General features: G+C 45.9%; 1 long non-coding RNA gene across 1 annotated transcript in view; it reads left to right on the forward strand.

The window, feature by feature from the left end:
• The window catches only part of LOC138300487 (uncharacterized), a 232,721-nt gene that overhangs the window by 170,212 nt on the left and 40,592 nt on the right, over positions 1 to 21,917 (forward strand). The window lies entirely within an intron of this gene.

A 21,917-nucleotide genomic window follows, 5' to 3' on the forward strand; every position in this document is an offset into this window, starting at 1 on the left:
TTACTAAAAAATAACCTTATTTTAGGAGCAGTTTGTTTAGTAAAATAAGCTTTTTTTAGGACAAGGTAGAGGATATCACTGGAATAAAGCCAAAACAAACATCAGCGACATGAGAAGAGGTGGGAGGAATGGAATGCTGCAATAAAACACAGGCAGCTACCAGCCTAATTCACCCACAGTAAAAGGGGCGCACCAATGAAATGTAAAAAATAGTCCATCACAGCAACAGACAAAGAAACTAAAGTGGAACAATACAGTAGTAGGTCAGTGCTCTGAAACAGAAAAAGAAGGGAGAAAAAGGCAAAAATGATCACGGCAACCAATAAATGAAATTGCTTAACCCACAGTATAAGTATACTTAAGTATACACCAGGTCTAACGCTATCACTCGACCTAAAAAGGGCTCCGCCTGAACTAAGAGCTACCTTTCTGCCAAATTTATTGTAATTCCATCTAGTGGTTTTTGCATTATTGCTGTTCAGTTTTTCCATGGGAATTTACATTGGAAAAGCTCTAAAGTTCACCCCCCCTTTATCTTGGGCCCCACTTGACGGATCGCTCCCAAAGATATAGGCAAGCAAAAAACTGCTTTTTCTATAGAAACTAGGTCCTAACTCTAAGTACCTAGTGGCAACTGCCAATAGGTTATATATATATATATATATATACATATATATATATATATATATATATATATATATATATATATATATATATATATTTATATATATGTGTGTGTGTGTGTGTGTGCGCGTGCGAGCGTGCATGTGTGGGTGTGTGTATGTGTGTATGTGTGTGTGTAAATACAAAAAAATTAACGTACCTGCAAATTTGCCCTGTGAGGGTGTCCCCAGGGAAGTGACTTGCAAAAGAGTGGCTGCAATGTAATGAGTAGCAATGTACTTACCTGCGATGTAATGGCCTACAACCGTATATGCATTTCTTATTTCCTAGATTGCGAATAAACACAAAAATAAGACATGGCATTGTGTGATGGGGGTGGATTCCATAAATTAAATAAGGTCAGACTGCATAACAGCAACAGTGCTGAGCATGTGCCTGTGGTTGGCGTGCTGAGATCGTGCTGTGGGCAGAAATGTAGTGTGCGTGGCACTGTGTTAAATGTCTGCAAGAATAGGATCAGTCAGCATTACTGTGGCCCAGAGAGTGCTAACTTACAGAGAGGGCCTGAGAATGGACAAGGTAAGGCAGCCAGTACACAGGGTAATGTATTTAAAAGAGCTGTGAGAATAGTTCTGGTTGTGTTTTCAGAGGAAGGTGACACAATTTTACAACTGTTTTTGTTCTAAGCCTACTGTTTTGATGATTTTCAAAGCCATGAGTGGGGCAGATGGGGCATGCCAGCAGCAAATTGCATACGTCCTGGAACCCTGCAGTATTAAGGCCGTAATAGATCTTTATGATTTCCAGCATTTCCCTGGTGGGCTGGACATATTGGAGGCCAATTTAGAATGCCCTAGGCCTCCGTTGGTGCCTCTGTCACTTTGCTGCAGCAGACACATGACAAATCAATATACATGGCAACAAAGAGCTGGAGAGAGAGTGAGAGATCAAAGGAAAAGGGCCAGCGTGGAGAGAAGGGATGCGAGGTTGGTTTGAACATTTTTTTCAGGAATGCTTTTGGTTCTGCAGTCTAGTCATCTGCAATATCCACTACCTTTCCGAGTATTGCGGTGATGCCCTGTAACAAAGGGGGCCCTTTGGCTGCTTGTGCTACCAGAAGCAAGCAGGTATTGCAAGCTTATCAGACCCTCGGTGCTGCTGCACTGAGACAACATGTGCAGCCATAGAACAGAAGAACACTGCAGAAACTGTCAGACCACCAGCATAAAGCTGATGTTCCTTTTTGTGTGATTTTGCATGTGTTTATTGGCTTCATGGATTGTCATGACTTATAAATACGTTCAAACTGCCTAGGCTCTGATGTGACAGATAGTGAGTAACGTGTAAGTACATTTCATTGTTGCAGTTAGCCAGCTTGTGTAGGGTGGTCTTGAAACCAAGAGCAAGTGTATAGGACCCTGCTACCCAGATGCAGGCACTTTGGCCCTCATTATAACATTGATGGTCTTTTCCGAAGACCGCCGTGGTGACGTCTGCCAACAGACCACTGCGGAGCTGGCAATCCGCCCGCCACAATATGACACACAAGCACAAAACCAACAGAAAGCAGCCACAACAACAAATCTGCCAGACCCAACAGAGGTGAAAAACTGTCAGACCCACCACCCTCCCCGCTACGCCTGGAACACACCACCCTCCAAATTATGAACCACAAATCACCACAGCAGTCACTCAACAGCGGTTACCCATTGTGGTGCAGACCGCTGCGGTTGAATTGGCCACTCCACACCAACAGACGGCAACATTGGCCAGATTGAAAAACCCACACCTGACACATAAACACACACGCCGTACAAACCCACAAACAGCACTATAAAACACCCCCCCACACAAACCACGAGTCTTTGCAAACTCAAAAAGACTGCTACACATTGCCAGCCCACATATCCCTAGAACTGCACGCATAAACCACAGCCACCTATACACCCATCACACATCACACACCACACACCAAACCTCAACACCTGACACCCTCTGCACAACACACACTCTACACTATAGGCATGTCCCCATAAAAGAACCCGGGTTTCACTGTTGAGGAGTTGCGGGTGATGGTGGAAGAAATCGTCAGGGTAGAGCCACAGCTGTTTGGTGCAAGGGTTCAGCAGATATCCATTGACAAGAAGATGGAGCTATGGCAGAGGCTTGTGGACAAGGTGAACTCAGTGGGAACCTATCCACGCACAAGGGACAAAATATGCAAGAGATGGAAGGACCTACATGGAAAAGGTGTATGCAGTGGCCTCCAGGTACCACGTTGCCAACATGAAGACTGGCGGTGGACTCCACCTCCTCCCCCACAGTTGACAGCATGGGAGGAGAAAGTCTTGGTTGTCCTGCATCCAGAGGGCCTCACTGGAATCACTGGAGGGGAGGACACTGGTAAGCCACCATTACTACCCCACCACCACTGATACCAGCATGGCATGTTACCCCATGCCTCCCTTCACCCCACTCCATCCCATATAGAGAACCACCCCCATTACCACCCTCAACTGTGTGCCCCTGCATGCCCTACCCACTGCAAGCACACCCCTCTCAGCTCTGAATGCACACACACAGTAACACATGGGCAGTATGTAACACTACCAATCCCACAATCCATTACCATACAATAACCAAAGATGGAAGGACAACACCTATCCCATAGGGAAATCCAGAAATGCTGAATATGTAAATTACAATGACTATAACATATCCTATTCATGTCCACAGGTACCCCAGCCAATGTCAGCAGTGACCATGTGCCACGGAAACCCAGTCCTCCACCAGTAGAAGCACTCAGTGATGACATCAACTCTGGATGTTTCGACCTGGAGGATCTCCCTGGCCCATCTGGGACCACTGTTCAGTCGGGTCCCAGGACACGTAGATCAACAGTGTGCCCACCTGTACAGGGACCCGAGTTGACACCACACAGGCAAAACGATGAAGGTCCTGGTGTTAGTGGGAGTGGGCACACAGTTCAGGGGACACAGGCACAAGGAGCCAAGGCCAGTGGGAGGTTAGCTTTGCACCAAGAGGAGGCCCAACCCAGGGAACCGACTGCCCAAGAGGCACTCACACATATCCTGGGAGCCTACCAGAAATCCCAGGTCAGGATGGGCCAGGTACTTACCATCTTGCAGGAGAACCAGCGGCTGCATGGGGAACACCACCAGGAGATTATGCAGCAGTTGCAGGGCTTAAATGCAACATGGCCTCCATTGCAGGGGTGCTGGGTGACCTGGCCAACATCATGCATGAGTACACAACACACCAGCGGGCCCCTTCCACTAGCCAGTGTACTCACCAGCCTTCCACATCTACTGCAGCTAGTGGACAGGAGGACCTGCCACAAGACTCACAGGGCACCAGCACCCCTCCCTCTGCAGCTGAAGAACCACCCCGCAAACGTTCCCTGTGACCCCGGCTGAAACCAGACACTGAAGCCAAGACCCAAACCACCACCAGGAAATGAGCCCCTCCTGAATGTACCCCTTGTGTGCCACTGTGACACCTTGTTCACTTTGGACTGTCAGCACTCCTTTTCCTATGGCTCCATGGATACTGGACCTGTGCTACAAACCAACTGGGCGACTACTCTGATGATTTTGTCCACCATCACCCCACTCTATTGCACTGTCCCTTCCTTTTTGTTATTTCAATAAACACCCTTGTACACAACTGAGGTTTCTGTGCTTTATGCACAATAAAATGGAATGTCTTGACCTTTATAACCCTGTGCAAATGTCATCTAAAGTGTGAATCCCTCCACCAAATGTGGGAAAGCAGTCTGTAATCATCACATTAGTTCTCAATTGTGACCACACCAACATCTGCAAAAAGGGAAAGCATTAGTGACAGTCAATTGAGAAGTAAAGGTATTAGCGCAACTGGAGCTCCTGTACCATAACTTCCTACCTTCAGCTGGTCACTTTTAGACAGTAATTTGCACAGCAATTGACTCCAGACACTATAAGTGAGGAGAAACAACCCATTTCAGGCCCTCGCACAAAATGCCACAGTATTAGCTATGCCATGTTGTCAGCATGCCAATCCCTCCAGTGGACCACCTAGTCTGGGCAACACTGTCAGGGAAATAAAAGTCACAGATCGGTTGTGTAAGCACATTGTAAGTCACATGACATTCCTAGCAACATGTGCTAAGTACTGTATGGGATGAGGACACAGTTTGCAGTAGCCATGTATTTGAGAAACCCAAACTACTGACACACTGCATGGGCAGAACAAGCTTGTACAACATCACCATCACACTGGCACGACTGACCACAGAAGGAACAGTGTCAGCTCACATAATGCACACATTTTTGCTTGGCACAACACAGCAGCCACACAGCACTTAACTGTAATGGAGGTATGAGCAGAAGTCCAGTCTTACCTGAGTGTCATTGGAAGTACTGCTGTATCAGATGTGTCCTGTTGACTACATCCTCCTCCTCCTCATCCTCATTACTGTCTTCGGTGTTCTCTGCTGCCACAGGTGCATTGTCTTCTCCCTCCTCTTTCAGGAATGGCACATGGCGTCCGAGAGCCAAATTGTGCAGCATGCAGCAAGCCACCACTATCTGGCACACCTTCCCAGAGGGCATAGAGGAGGGATTCACCAGTTACATGGAGGCACCGGAACCTGGCTTTCAGTAGCCCAAAAGTCTGTTCAATTATCCTTCTGGGCCGACCATGTGCTTCATTGTACCGATTTTCTGCCCCTGTCCTCGGATTCCTCACTGGTGTCAACGGCCAGGATAGGTTTTGGTAGTCAGAGTCACCTGGAAGTAGTGAGAAACACACATTACTCATGTACAATGGCACAGAGGACAATTTCAGGTGGCATACAATGACATACATTGTGTGAATACTCAAGCTCACCTATGAGCCACACTCTCTCCCTCTGTAGTTGTGCCATCACCTGTGGGACGCTGCTATTCCTCAATCCATAGGCATCATGCAGAGATCTAGGGACCTTGGCAGTAACATGAGTGATGTATTGATCTGCAAGGTACACCATCTGGACATTTATTGAGTGGTAACCTATTCCTGTAGACCTACTCATTTCTCCTGGGAGGGACCAAGGCAGTATGGGTTCCGTCAATGGCCCCAAGCACATGTGGTATGTGTCCCATGGTGTAGAATGCAGCCTTCACAGTGGGCAAATCTTCACTCTGGAGGAATGCGAAATAGCTGCTCATGTGATTCATCAAGGCAGCCAAAACTCTTTTAAGCAAAATTGAAAACACTGGATTTGAGATTCTTGCAGCCAAACCCACAGTCACCTGGAAAGAACCACTTACCAGGAAGTGGAGCACTGTCAGGACCTGTACTGCAGGGGTTATTGCTGTAGTGCTACGAATTGCAGGAATCTGATCTGGCTCCATTTGTTGACACAGTTCAGTGATTGTGGCCCTGTCCAGACGATAGGTCATAATAATGTGCCGTTCCTCCAGTGTAGCCAAGTCGACTAGCAGTCTGTACACAGGTGCTTGCATCTTCATCCTCCTCCGCAGTGACTGGTATTCAAGTAAATCAAACATCAGGGGTGTGTGACAACAGGTAGGTTGGACACACATCACAGTACACAGAGCAGTCACATCCAATATACTCATACAATGAATGCAATTTGCACTCGTGTCCTCTACATGCAAACGGACAGCCTCAAAAACTAGCAATACTCTTCATTAGCCATTGTGTCACACAGATGTAGTGGGAGTCGTGTGTCATGATTAGTAGCATCCTATTTGAAATGTACTGTCAACTACTCATCTTCATGCAGTGCACTGGTATGTGATCTAATTTGAGTGCCAGAGTCTACAAGCCAACCAACGTATGTAGCGGACTGGAATTGCATTGGTGTCTACCATCAGTACCTATGACGCTCATTAAATTATTAAATTGACCGCCATGAGTACCAGCATTAGGAAATGGCAACCGTAAGTCATGTATGCAGATACAGATGAAAGTGATCTCACTCCGCCAGCGTTTGGCATCATGGCAGAAGTCGATCTGCACCGCTGTGCGACTCCTCATTGGTTAACATGGAAATCTATGTCCTCTGGCGCGGACATGACCACCATTTTCTTTATCCCACTTCACTTGATTCCTGACTCTCAACACATCAACTCCTCCACTGCGCGTGCTGCTGTGTCCCGTGTCTGGAAGTCGTGATGGCCTGTGCTACAAAGGATAGGGCCCCAGCCTTCACATCAGAGGAACTGGAAAAGCTGGTGGATGGGGTCCTACCATTGTAGGGACAGTTGTATGGGCCTCCAGATCAACAGGTAAGGCCCATTTGGGTAGTTTGTATGCGACATGGATGTATGTAGAAGTATGTGTGTGCTGGCAGTGTGTCATTTGGGGAGTGTATTTTTGCTACATGCAATGTGTACGTAGAGGTAAGAATAATGTGTGAGGTTAATGTGGGATCTATACAGTATGTAAGGCATTGCTGTATCAGAAGTGTTGAGTTCATGGACTCCTTTGGTCTGTGTTCCCTATGCAGGTCAGCGCCCATCAGAAAAAAGGGTTATGACGTGACATCGCCAAGAAGGTGCGGACCCTGGGGGTCCATATCTGGTGGAGCACCCACTGCAGAAAGAGGTGGGAGGACCTGCAACGCTGTGCCCATAAAATCACGGAGGACCAGCTAGGGACGTCCTCCCAACAAGGGAGGGGTGCCCGTCGGACCCTGATCCCTCTAAAGGCCTGCATACTGACAGTGGCCAATCCGTAGTTGGATGGGTGCTTGAGGGCAGCAAAGCAGCCACAAGGGGGTGAGTACACACTGTGTGGAATTCTTTCCTGTTGCCTGCCATGTTGGATGGGTACAAGGTTCTAGTCAGTGGATGGTCCAATATGTCCGTTTAGCTAATCTTGTAGAGTCCTGCTTAGCAGTGAAGAGTGATATGTACATTTGGTATTGACAGGTAGCTGGCAGACATGGCTTAGTGAGTCTCAGTAGATGTGCAGATGGTAGTGTCCGGGTTCATTTCTGCTATGGTTCCCAGGCAATGGTTTAGTATTGTGGTACATACTGCAGTGTTAGTCCCAGTGAGACCTTGTGATGTGTATGCCATATGTGCTGTTGTTGCTGAAATTGACCCTGTGCTCCCTTTCTTTCTCCCCCACCCTCTCTCTTTTTGTGATCCTGTCCTTGTGTGCATCAGCGTCATCTGGCCAAGGAGCAGGGGCACCGGCGAGTGGGGGAGATGCAGCCCACGGGACCCAGGAGGTGGAAAGCACAAATGCAGAGGAGACCAGTGGGTTGGAGGGCAAGGGGAGCAGCACAGGGGAGACAGGAGCTGATACTACTGAATCTGATTCCTCCTCCGATGGAAGCTCCCTGGTGGTGGCAGACCACTCCGGGACCACCCCAGCTACATCATCTTCCGCCACCCCCCCATATCAGCACTGCCCTCCCAATAGCCCCCCACCCAGTTTCTCATGCCCACTCACCCACGAGGGTTGGGGTCTCTTTCTTCCCGGGCACCTCAGGCCCTGCCCCAGTCAGCCAAGCTGCCCTCACTAAGGAGGCTATTGACCTCCTGAGATTCATCTCTGTAGGGCAGTCAGCCATAGTGAATGCCATCTAGACCTGGTGTCCCAGATGCAGCAATGCAATGCCTACCTGGAGGGCATTCACATTGGCTTGCCTGCCCTACAGAGATTGCCTCAGGCAATGGCCTCCTCTTTGATGGCAGCCAGTGTCACTGGTTCTTCTGTACCCCCCAACTACCTGTCCCCAGTCCCAAAGCCCTCTCTCCCCACCCATACCAAACACACAATTAGACCAGAATGCACCCAAGTCAACAGACAGGATTAGCACAGACAAGTACAGGCACCACAGATCACGCCATAAGCATACACACAGCCAACACACAGAAGCACACACAACAACAGCTACTGCCTACACTGTCTCCCCCTCCTCCTCCTCCCTCACAGTCACATCATCACTCACACCTGCAAGCACTGCATCATCAGTCCCAGATCCTGCCACCTGTACCTCCTTGCCCACATTCACACAACAGCAGACACGCAGACTAGTACCCCATTCATCAAATGCACAGTCACCACCACCACCATCACAACCACATGCAGCAAACCCACCTCACTTGCAGACACCACCACAACATGCATGCACACAACCTGTTTGTCCTCTCCCACCCTGTCTGCCCATCCCCTCAAAACACATAAACACTCCCACTCAGACACTCAACCACCTCACACACGCACACTGTACATGCACCTGCAACCCAGTCCAGCACAGCTACACCTCCTACAACCACTCCCTCTACCTCCACTCTCAAACCTGCACCCACAGCCCACCCCATTGTACTGAAGAAGCTGTTCTTTGCCCTCCTTGATCTTTTCCCTCCTCCTCCCCGTTCTGTCTGGAAAAGGAAGGTCCTGCTCCCCCAGTCCAGTACCTCCAGCTCCAAGTCCTCTCCTGTCCCTCCCCCTGCAGCAAAGCCTCCCACTAAGAGGCAAAAGACTGGCACTCCGACCCCCTGCTCCAAGCCCACTCCTCTGCCCCCTAAACAAAAGATCAAAGGCCCGCCCCCCCAAACCCAAACCCAAGAACCCCCTTCCAAGAAAAAGGTCCCCCATCCCGTCTGCACCCTGAGGTGCCTACTTTCCATCATGATGTCCCTGCCCAGTGGAGAGACTTTGGCTATCAGGAGTCAAGTTGGGCCTTGTACGTTGCTCTGTGGGTTTTTCTGAACATTGGACTGGCCAATGGCCCTTTGTATATGGTTGCCCCATTAGCTGTGGGCGCAGGTCCACCGAAATACAGTGGCCGGCCCAAAGGTATGGGTCCTGGCTTTCGTTACTTCTGGCTCATGTTGTTGGAGGATTTCTCAGCAGATTGTTCTCGGTGTGTGGTATGTGTGTATGGTCTGTGTTGTGCGTGGGTGTGTGTCACTCTCCCCACCCCCCCTTGTGTGCTAGGTGGCTGAACTCACCGTCGTCATCTGCGTTGCTGCTCCTGGACTGCCATCGCATGGTACAGCATAGGCAGGGCTTCAAGTTCGAGTTCCATGGCGGCCACGGACTCCTCTGTGTCCCTGGAGGTGAGTGTCTCCTTTCATGTGATTTGTTTCCTCCAGGCTTTTTGTGGTGGTGGTCCCGCCCCAGAAACCCGGGCAGTCTGCTATGTCATTATATGGAGGCTGAGAAATGGTGTTCCGCCAGCCTGAAGATGTCAACCGCCGTGGTCGGTGGGTGGACCGCACTGGCAGTTCAGGTTTATGCAGCACTAACTTTTTGCTTGAAAAAGCAGTAACTTAGTGCTTTCAGAATTGGACCTTACCAGTAAAGATGAATCAGGAAGGTATAAAGAGTGGATTGAGTCTGCCTGTATTCAAGGATATTCAGAATTGAAGAGCACCTCCCTACCCTAGCAGCCTGTGCTTGCTGATCGGCCCTCTAGCTCCCAGGAACCTGAGCTCTCGAACCACACCTGCACTGGCCCTTTAACTTTGTGGAGGGAACCCCACCCCAATTTTGTGAGCCAGATTCTCTGTGCCCAGTGAGCAAGAGACAAAGAAAGATGGTAAGATCACAGACTTTGTGTTGTGTTGTCTTGAAAATGTAAAAGTGCTTTTTGCCTACCCATGGCTATTTAAATTTACCTCTTGGTTTGTGAGATTTTTGTACTTTAAAACTGCTGTTTGTTCTGCCCTTGATTGCTTTAAATGTCTCTCCTAGTTTTTCCCCAATACTGTAACAAGCCCCCCATTCCACTTCCTACCAGGCAACAAATCAAGATACACCTTAGCGGCTAACCAGAGTGGATTTTAGAGACAGCTTATTCAGCTTTACGGTTCAAACTGTGTTTGAAAAGTGTTCAGCACTCATTTTTTACTTGAAAAAGTGATTAGTTTAAGTGGGCACAAAAGCAGTAGTTTAGTGGTTTCAGAACTGGGCCTTACCTGTAGAGTTGAATCAGGAAGGTACAAAGTGTGGCTGACCTTGTCTGTAGTCAAGGAGATTCTGAATTGAGGAGCACCACCCTGCCCCAGCAGCCTGTGCTTCAGGTCACTTGCTGCTTATATATGCTTTTACTGGTTGTTGCATCTGTGCTGTGATTGGTTGCTAGGGTTGGGATTTGTATTGCACTAAGGGCTTAGGGTTTGAGTTTAGATTGGCTCTTTGGGCTAGGGTTCTGATTGGTTACTAAGGCTAGGATTTCAATCAGACTTAGGGCTTAGGGTTTTGATTGGTGAATAGGAATAGGGCCAGGTCTCTCATCGGCTTTAGGGTTTAGGGTTAGGATTCTGATTGGTTAGGATTAGGGCTAGGGTTCAACAGGGCTACTTAAGACTATGGTTCAGAGCATCGCAGCCTGGGTATCAATGCTAAGGGCGAAGAGAACAAGGGCAGTTGCCTGTTTGGTCCTGTTCGGGCGGGTTGGGCCTGGGGCCGGAGATGCTGCCCAATTTTCAATTTACAGGAAACCACCTGTAGCCATCCACATCTGCAGACATCCAAACACAATATCAGAAAAGGCATTCTACCCACATACCACAAACAAACCTCATACAGATTTCAATGTCTAAACAACCTCTACAAAACCTCACAAACCACACCTATACACCCTTCTATCCCAACTACAACAACAAGGCTTCTTCATTCTCACACAAAACTCTGTCCTATACCACTAACAAACCCACACACCAGTAACACAACACAAGATCACATTATACATAACTTTAATACATCCAGACATGTATCCTCTACTTCCTCCTAACAGAACCCTTCTTATCAACACAAAACTTATATTCGGCCTTCCATCATATCATCCACCAACACCCTCCTCCTTTTTAAAAAAAAAAGCACACAGCCAAACTACCCTTACACTCCACCACCCATATTACCTCTTCCACTGATCAAATCTAACACAAATACTCATAACTCCTGAACATCCGCTCTTACACACTACATACACTCTTCTTCAAAACACATCAGCATCCCCTGTACAAATCAAATACTACTCACCAGTAGTACTTTACCTACAAATTATTCTCAGAAAATCACTATCTCCTCTCACTACTCCACAAAAACAAAACAAAACACACACACCAGCACATCAAAATCACACACACTTTCATAATACTTTTGGTCACAAATTAGAAGTGTACACCCACTTCCACCCTTATAACTACACAACTTAACATACATTCAAACCAGTTTTACTCCCAAATGTTCCATCTTCACCAACATCAATAACAAATACACCAACACAACAACTCTCATTCATCCACCTCTCATCCATTGCACAATCTAGAATATTAGAATATGACCCACATGCCCCACAACCACCCCTAAACCATACTCCTTCCACCCTAAACAGATGCAAACAAAATAAATACTCCACTCCTCACAAGTTCACATCCCCATGTCTATCACACAACAAGTCTACTCTACTCTACAAAAACCACACAACTCACCATCTCATTCTCAACCACCATCTCCACCACCGACACATGAAGACCCAACAAAACGCTTTCTAAGCCTGCTGGATACAGAACACGATAAAGAAAAACAACCCTGTTGCAACCCTCATACAGTTACTACCAGCACTAATTGCACAAGTTCAAAATATACTACTCACTCTTCTACAAAACAAAGTCATACCACCACCGAGACACAATCTCTAAACTGCCTATTAAGAAATGCTTGATGACTCTCTAAAAACAAGCATTACATCTACGACCTACTCACTGACACACAACCTGACCTACTCTTCATAAATGAATTATGGCTGGGAGTTGCATGAAACTATCACACACAATCGTATAGGCAAATGAGGACATGGACTAGCTGTTATATTCAAACACATAACAAATCTCACAAAAACTGATGATATTTCCATACAGGGTGGTGAGGCGCTCATCACCAGATGCAACCCTACACCAACTTCCTCTGGTAACTGCCTCTTACTTAGAGACCACCACCTAGCAATGCAACACTCCCAAACATGTTTCAGATATTATAACACTAAACTACAAACTATGCGTTCTTGGGGACCTAAACATTTGGTTTGACAAACCCAATATGCCCCATCCAAAAACTGTCACCACTGGCCTAGTCACACTGAAACTGCATCAGAACGTATACAGTCCCACACACATTGATGGACACATCCTAGATGTCATTTTTGCTAATCCAGAGCTAGTTACTTTGCAAAGAATTACTCCAGTCAGATTGGCACCGCAAATCAAGACACCCAATGCCATGTTACATGCATCCATCTTTAAAGCATGGAACATACTCAATTTTGAATATTTAGAAACACAACTAGCAGCCAACACAGATCTAGACATACAAAATTCCATTCAAAAGCTTTGAGTGGCTACAGGAAGCTTTCAATATCCTAATACCACTAAGAACATCAAAACAGGTCAAAAGAAAACAAACACCTTGGAGAAATACAGAATGAAAAAGATAAAACAACAAATCAGAAGGCTGCAGTGAACCTAGCTCAAAACAAACAGTAATCAAAACAAACTGCACCTATGCAAACTTAACAGAATATACAAATCAACAATAAAAATGCCAGAATTCAAAAGGCTAAGGCGGTCATTCTGACCGCGGCGGTCGGCGGTCGCCGCCCGCCAAGCGGTTCCCGCCGGAAGACCGCATCGCGGTCAAAAGACCGCGGCGGTCATTCCGGCTTTCCCGCTGGGCCGGCGGGCGACCGCCAGAAGACCGCCGGCCGGCCCAGCGGGACAGCCCCTTCAACGATGAAGCCGGCTCGGAATGGAGCCGGCGGAGTTGAAGGGGTGCGACGGGTGCAGTGGCACCCGTCGCGATTTTCACTGTCTGCTAAGCAGACAGTGAAAATCTTTGTGGGGCCCCCAGGGGCCCCACAGCACCCGTTCCCGCCATCCTGGTTCCGGCGGTGGACACCGCCTGAAACAGGCTGGCGGTAAGGGGGTCGGAATCCCCATGGCGGTGCTGCAAGCAGCGCCGCCATGGCGGGTTCCCTGGGCCAGCGGGAAACCGGCGGGAAACCGCCGGCTCCCCTTTTCCGACCGCGGCTTTACCGCCGCGGTCAGAATCGCCCAGGAAGCACCGCCAGCCTGTTGGCGGTGCTTCCGCCGCACTCCGCCATGGCGGTCTTGGACCGCCAAGGTCAGAATGACCCCCTAAATCTGCAATGAAGAATTTTATAAAATGCTCACTGAATTTCATAAACTTTAAAGCCTGGAAGGAACTCATCCCATTACTCAAGAATTCACTGAAAAACTGGCAAATCATTATTACTCCAAACAAATATCACAAAGTGAATTTATGGATCTAGTCAAAGCAAGCAGGCCTTCCTGCTTCCCTTCTGACTCTTGTCCACCACACATTTTCAAGAACATTTTTTTACCTACCTTTGCCGCCACACCAGTAAGAAGAAGAATTATTAATTCTTTAACTACTGGAATCTCTCCGGAAGACCTAAAAATGGCATTCCCTCGCCCTGGACCCGCATGACCACAACTACTACAGACAAATTACAAATGGACCTTTCCTGGGAAAACTGATAGAAAAAGCAGCATTCGCCCAAATGTCTCTATTCATTTATGATAACTCCATACTTCCAGACTACTGAACTGTATTCTGCCCAGGAAGAGGCACAGAATCCGTCCTCATCCCAATCTGGGGTGACCTTAAAAACACAGTAGACTGCAATGGAGTTGCTGCATTACTTCTCTTGGACCTCTCAGGTACCTTTGACACAGTTGACCGTGACACCTGAAATCAAAGACTCTATTAAGCAGGCAGAGAGGGGACTGCCCTTGACTGGATCACATCAAACCTTCAAAACAGAACAAATCTCATCTTAACCATACTTTACAAAAGCAGAGGTCCCTTAAGGCTCAATCATCTCACCCATGCTTTTGTACATCTATGTACAAATATGTAAAATAATAATAACTATCTTTTTTTCTTAAAATATCTAGATACTCTTTAACCCTACTTAACAAATGTATACATTACTTATGGTTAAATATATATATTTCTATGCTTAACAGGTTCATAGGTCATCGCATAGTTTTTACATAAGTTATTTGATTAGATGCTTATGAGTCTCGGTTTTAGTTATCTATCATAATAAGTAAATATTATCTTAACTATTTATCTACAAGCATTTCACTATTAAAATATTGAGGAAAAGATAAAATAACATAGAAAATGAGTTATAAAGCATACACAATTAAAGTACTTTTAAATACTGCAACACTTGAAAGTCTGTGTATATAAAATACAACTTTAAATCTCAATATATTATCTTACTTATACATATATTCCCTTTCTATTTAATCATGTATCTATATATTTATTACTTTAGTCCTACTGTACAAGAAAAAAAGCACTCTCTCCAATGCACTATTCTGTCTCACCCTATACCTCTCTCAATCTATCCTGTATTTCCACTCCCCGACTCATCCCAAACATCATTCTACTACTATGATCACCAAAGTAACCCTTCTTGGACTATTACCTCCTATAGCTCTCCTGGCTCACCCCAAACCTCAGTTTACTACTAAGATCTCCCAACACCCCTACTACATTATCCCTCATGTATCTCTCCTTTGTCTCATCCCAAACCTCATTTTACTACTATGATGTCCATAATCCCTTTCTACAGACTTCCCACCTCCATTTCTCCTTTACTCATCCCAAACCTCATCTTACTATTATGATCTCCCAATTAACATTTCATAGATTCTTCCCTCTTCTATCCCTCCATTATTCTATGTAATCCAACTAACAGACTAACAGGTCACCGCTCAACTTAACTCATAATTCTCTATACCAATCCTCCACTAATTCTTTGGGGTTCCAGAGTAGCGTGCTACTCGCTGAAAAGTGCTTTGATGCCTCATCAGGGGTAGTAAACGCTATATGAATACAATTGCAATTACAATTACAATATAACTCAGAAATTCTCTGAGTTAATGCACAAAGAAGCTGGAAACAGTGAGCAGGGGTTGCCTCTCTCTGTTTCCTACTTGCTCTGTCTAAAGTGCATGCATTAACCCAGAGAAATTCTTAGTTAGGTGTTTGCACTTTAGGCACTTGGCAGGCAAAAATCACAGGCACCAGGCCCGTGATGACAGGCCTCCGGCCAGTAAAAAACAGAGCAATGTTGTACTCCCAACATACTGGGAAAAAAACTCCCAGAACATCAATGACACTGGCTTTTTGTTTCCACACACCTCACTTGAAGGAATTATCTTTAACAAAAACAGAAAAATAGCCTGGCTGGCTCCATGTTGTGTTAGCGGAAGTGCTTTTGGCAAAACACCCCTGCCTACACTAAGGGGATGTCTAAATATGGTGGGCACATCACCACTTGGTGGCGGATTCTCAGGGTTCGATGCTTTAGCAGCTTGGTGGCACCCCTGCGGAAGTCTAAATCATCTCTATGGTTTCTCTGTTATGATGTATCATGAGGATTTTCTTTTTCAGATACTTCACTCTAAAATGGCTGCAATTTAATTCTGCAGACATCAGGGCTGCCTCTATTGTAAGTCTGAATTTCAGGCTTGAGACAGTGGTGCAAGGCAAAATGATGGGGTCTCCTTGCCGACTCTAGAGATGGGGTGCTGAGTTTCCAATAACTCATAGACATTCATTGACCCCTGAGGGTTTAGAGGGCCCCTTGAAGGGGAGACGCCCTACCAGGAAGGGCATACCTTAGTTAGTAAGATTCAAGGGTGGAATTGAGCTTCAGATTTCTCAACAATGGGGCTGGCATATGATTTTAAAATACTTATATGATAAGCAGGGTGCATGAGAGGGGCATAAGGGGCCATGGAAAAGGAGATGAATGTGGATTGATAGGGATACTATGCCATAGAAAACACAATGGGCCATATTGACAAGCCCCTAGCACCACCTTGCACCGCTCAAGCATCATTTTTTTAAACTAAGGCGGCATCAAGGAGGTCTTTCTCCTGCGCCATATTTACAAAGTGGCGCAATTTTTGCATTGGGCTACTTTGTAATCCCTTGCGCCACATTATTCCTGCCGCAGGCATAATGTATGCAAGGGGGGGTGTTCTGAAGCAGGGAGACCTGAAAAAAATGGTGCAGTGAAATTTACAACAGTTTACTGTGCCACTTTTTCCTTCATTTACAATGCCTACTCAGGGCAGGCGTTAAAATGAAGCACCCATTTAAGCCAATGCGCCTCCCTGTGCTTTGCTGTGCCAGGGTCAACCTTTTTTATGCTTGTGTAGCAAAGCGCCACAATACGTCAAAAAGTTTGACACTATTGACCTAACGACTGCCATTGTGCGCGGAATTGTAAATATGGCGTAACCATGGTGTCGTTAGGTGGTTCAGGGGCAACGCAAGAAAAGTGGTGCATCGAGACTGATGTGGCACTTTCTTGTAAATATGCTCCAATATTTTGTGAAACAGCCAACATTTTTGAAGACTTTCCTAACAGAGAGGTAGAAAGTGTGTGTGTGCATTTTTGTCTGTGCATATGTAAAAATCCCTGGTAAAATCCCACAGATACCCTACCATACCCAACTGAAAGCATTTTTATCCAACCATTTAACAGAAAATACATTTATTAGAGGGGTGTAACAACCCAAACACCCCCTGAATCTACGCCCCTGCTGACCAGCGCCACATGGGCTGCAGGGGCTTTTGCCACGCCCCTGGTTTGAGATGCCTCCTGCCTTTTCTGCTAAAACAACTGCTGCTAGCGTTATAATATTGAATATATTTAAGATATACTACAGGTATCACACTGAGGATTTTTGACCTTTAAAATCCAATTAAAACCTGCGAGTTCATTCATGCTTTAGGTTCAGTAAATAAATTAGCGCCATCTATTGGAGATGTAAACAGAATCGTGATCACTTACGAAACCATTGGGGCTTTGATTTCTCTTTCTATCCGCGATTCCTAAATTCATCTGCAGCCGTGCTTTTCTGTTTATTCCTGTTAACACAGCATTGCCATCTACTGGCCACTGAGTAGAAATGGATGGTATATATTATTATCGTAGTCAATGGAATGCAATGTATCGTCGCACTCGGAGTGATAATAGACGGGTTCTGCCGATTGGAAGTTCAGGTCTCAGCAGTAGGCGTTTAACCTTATCTGTGTTACCGTTTATTCTATATTCAGTTGTAAATCAATTTCAATCCAAATGTATGTCCTCAAAACATCTGAATCACCCAAGAAGATGTGGGGTAGCTACAGGAGGCATAGTAAACAAATTAGATGGTAGTTTTTCTAGGGATCTATGTAAGAAACAATACCATCAATTACACACCTACATCGGGGGGCGTGATCACAAACCATTTTCACTGCTTCTAACACATGTCCTTAGTGGTAAACAGGGCCGGCTTTAGCGCTGGTGGGCCCCCAATGATCACCTCCCCCACGGATTCCTTCACTACCATCCTTCAGCATTGGCCCTCAAGCCCCTATAACCACTCTCTCTCAGATGCATTTTATTACTTCTATAGCGCCACTCATACAGTGTAGGAGGTTGGAACACTTTACATCACACACACATTACACGGAGACAATCATCATACATATGTAAATCAATGTATAGGAACTTTTACGTAAGACAGAGAACTACAAGGCAGGGCTGGCTTTAGCGCTGGTGGCACCCTGTGCAACAGTCTTTTTTTGCGCCTTCCTTCCCCCCCCCCCCCCAACCACATGACCACCTCTTTATCAGGATTTTAACTTCTAAACTGCAAGCAACAAAAGGATCTCTCTGACGAAAGCAGATACCCACTGACCTATTCAAATTATATTCACTTTGTGATGAGAATGGTAGACGTTCTTTGCAGCCGGCATATTAACCCTCAGTGCTAGGGCTACCTTATGATGAGTAAAAACTTCTAATAGGCAAAATTCCGATCTCTTTCCAGGAAGAACATTAATCACCGGAATTATCTTGAAATTCTTATTGTTGCCTGGAAACTGCTGGAGGAAAGAAACCCAGTGCGGTGGCACCAGTCTCTGGGTATGGCAGCGTCTGGTGTAAACACAATTTACTACCGTATTATGAAACCGACTCCTGCAGGCGGTAATCAGTTGCAAGAATAGTGGTGCACATTTGTTGTGTTGTATTTTGTTGTGGAAGTAATTACAGCTTAGGCGTTGTGTCAGGAAGGAAAGGGTCGCAGTGGCTGCTGTTTGAATTGTAAAATCCATCAATAAATAGGGTTGCTTGGGTCCTCAGGCTTTTGAGCCCAGGTACAACTGCAACTGCTGCACCAACGGAGGCTATGTCCCCGACGGCCCGCCACTATTTGGACATTCAGAAGAGCTTGAGGAGTTCAAGATATACAAAGAAATCTTGAATGCAGTGCGTCATTAATAGATACGTCTTGTCACGGTTTTCCAGTCAACAGCTGCTGCCATGGGCAGTGTTCCCTATTCTTTCGGCTCCTCAGTGCTTAATTTGTGCTTGTTGTTTCCGGTGCTGAGCACCGGCACTTGTTTTTGAGGACCGCGGCTTATTCTTCTTTCTAGTGCATTTGCTGCGAGCAAAATACACATATGGGAAAGACGGGTGAAGGGAAAAACGAAAAAGCGTCACAAAGGGAGAAAGAAGAAAGCTGCAAGAGTGAGCTGAAGGGGCAGGGAGTGACTTTATATGGATTGAAGAGGACCGAGGTGGCTTCAGGATTACGCCACCTCAGTATTCCGTGTTTAAACATTTAATTGCAGCAGCCGCATGTTTAGGAGGAGGGCTTTGGCACCTTCTCATTTACAAATTAAGCACTGCTCCTATAATGTATTTTAAAAGGAACATTACAATACATTGCATGATATGTTCAGAGGTTATGGCATGTCATCTATGCCAGTGACGAACCTGTGGGTGGTGCCAAGGAATCACATGGTTGAAGCTCTTCCTGAACCAGGTGTTGCACTCGCAGTGGCCCCCAGTTTACGAACCACTGCAACCACAAAGACTCCAATGGACAAAACTCAAGCCTGGTGAGGTGCGAAAGGATATCATCCCTTCTGTAATACCATGTGACTACAGAATTGACAACCAGTCACCAGCAAAGAAATTAACAATGTGGCAACAACCCTGGACCCAAGAAAACAAGGCTGCTGTTTTTCTGGAATACCGACCATTCCAAAATAAGATGAATTCTACATCAGGTTCAATAGATGGAGAGGACTCGCTCCTGAGGATTGAAAGAGAAATAAGAAATGATCATTCAATTTCTCAAGGGCCACAGAAGAAGTCCACTGCAGCTCTGGCGACTTCAGAGCCAGTTGCCCTAGCTTTGCTTCTTCTGACCACATTAGAGAGAGAATTTAGGAAACAGTGGGACAAGCAAAGGAAGAGAAACCCACCCCGTTTTATTAACTTAATATGTTAGATCTCAGAGAAAGAGCATAGTAAAGTAATGAACAACCTACCTGCACCCCTCACTGCCCGCACCCTGGCTCTCGAGCTTGAGTCAACCTAACAGAAGGGTGATGGTGTGCAGGAGACAGGGGGATTCCAACAATGGTTAACCACTCTTGTGGCTGCCACCAACTAGTTTAATTCAGCCAAAGGCCATCTGTCTGAAAGAAAGGATTCAGAAGCATTGAAATAGCAACATGACAACAGAGTTCAGAGAGAAGGCAAAAATACAACCAATAAAGAAGTCAAACTCTTCCTAGAGTGTGGCTTGGAAGGGATTCTATATGGGATCCTGCTCTAACCCTGCAATCAAAGGCAAGTGACTAATGCCCATATTTATACTTTTTTAGCGCTGCATTTCCGTCATTTTTCGATGCAAAAGCGGCGCAAACTTACAAAATACAACAGCAGTTGTGGGGGATCTGTGCAGACTCTTGAAAGGTCTGAAAGCAGGAGGGACAATCAAAATGACGCACAGAGCTAGAATGTGCATTGAACACTAAATAGCAACGACACTGGACCAGTGTACAATTCCCTCTGTGTTTGTTGTCCAAAACAAACTATGCTGGAAATCACCGGTTTTCTGTTAGGCCAACAAAACAATACTACGAGATATCTGAAGAGTAATGAAAATCAGGAGAAAAGGGCATTGTATTACATACTTAGGCCCTGATATATACTTTTTTTGTGCCGCATTACCATCAGTTATTGACGCAAAAGCGGCGCATACTTACAAAATACAATTGTATTTTGTAAGTTTGCGCCGCATTTGCGTCAGTAAATGACAGTAATGCTGCACAAATAAAGTATAAATCAGGGCCTTAGGCCCATATTTATACTTTCTTAGCGCGGCATTTGCGTCATTTTTTGACACAAAAATGGCGCAAACGTACAAAATTTCAATTGTATTTTGTAAGTTTGCTCTGCTTTTGCGTCAAAAAGCGGCGCAAATGCGGCGCTAAAAAAGTATAAATATGGGCTTTAGTTTGTACAAGTTCCAGCATATGCAGGCTTTTCATGTTACTGATGTTCATCTCTTGCTTTGCCAAGATCAAAAGACCATTGAACGAACTGACATAACTGACCCTGCCTGCATATTGAATGGCCATGCTTTGCATTTTATCAAGGAAAGGGCAGAAATCTAAGGATTGCTTCTCATTTTGGTTGGGTGTTTTGCCTCTGATTAGTGTTGTGCAGTCTTTTTTAGTGGCTACTCTGTGGCGCTCTGGTTGTCCCGAGTCAAGAATTGGTCTGCGGGCATCTACACAGAGGCAGCCACTATGAGTTTAAGACAATGGGCATCCTGGCAGTGAGCGAAGGGCATATCTGTCTCCACCCGTCTCTGCAAAGACTGCACAGATCTCCAGCGGCCCATGCATTTCACAGCTTCTAGGCTGAGGAATGTTTGCTGTCCAGGGTTGTCTGTTACCCCTTCTTTCTTGTATGGCAGGGCACGTTCCAGACAAATGACTACACTGTTGTCAGAACTTGTCTGGGGGCTCCTGGGCCACATAAGAGTTAGGGGCCTGAGCTGTGGATGGTAAGTTAGTCTATCACTGAAGTTCCGAGACCTAATCTACTATGGCCATTTATAACTAATCATCAAATGCACCCCTTTAACCATTGACACTCGAAGTAGGGCTCAACCTGTACCTCAATAGCTACTCAGCAGCTAATCAATCAGTTTTAGAATCAGAAACAAGGTAGGTCTCTGCTTGCGCACCCAGTCCTTAATAAGTAAACTTATAAGGAGACACTTATAGATTGATGAACCTTTTGATTCACATGGAGTATCCTAGCTATGGTGTAACTAATGTTCATCAATAATCGATACACAAACCAATACCCATTAAGCAAAACATTAATCAGTAGT

The sequence above is a fragment of the Pleurodeles waltl genome, chromosome 6 (genome assembly GCF_031143425.1).
Source record: "Pleurodeles waltl isolate 20211129_DDA chromosome 6, aPleWal1.hap1.20221129, whole genome shotgun sequence".
Taxonomy (NCBI): Eukaryota; Metazoa; Chordata; class Amphibia; order Caudata; family Salamandridae; genus Pleurodeles; species Pleurodeles waltl.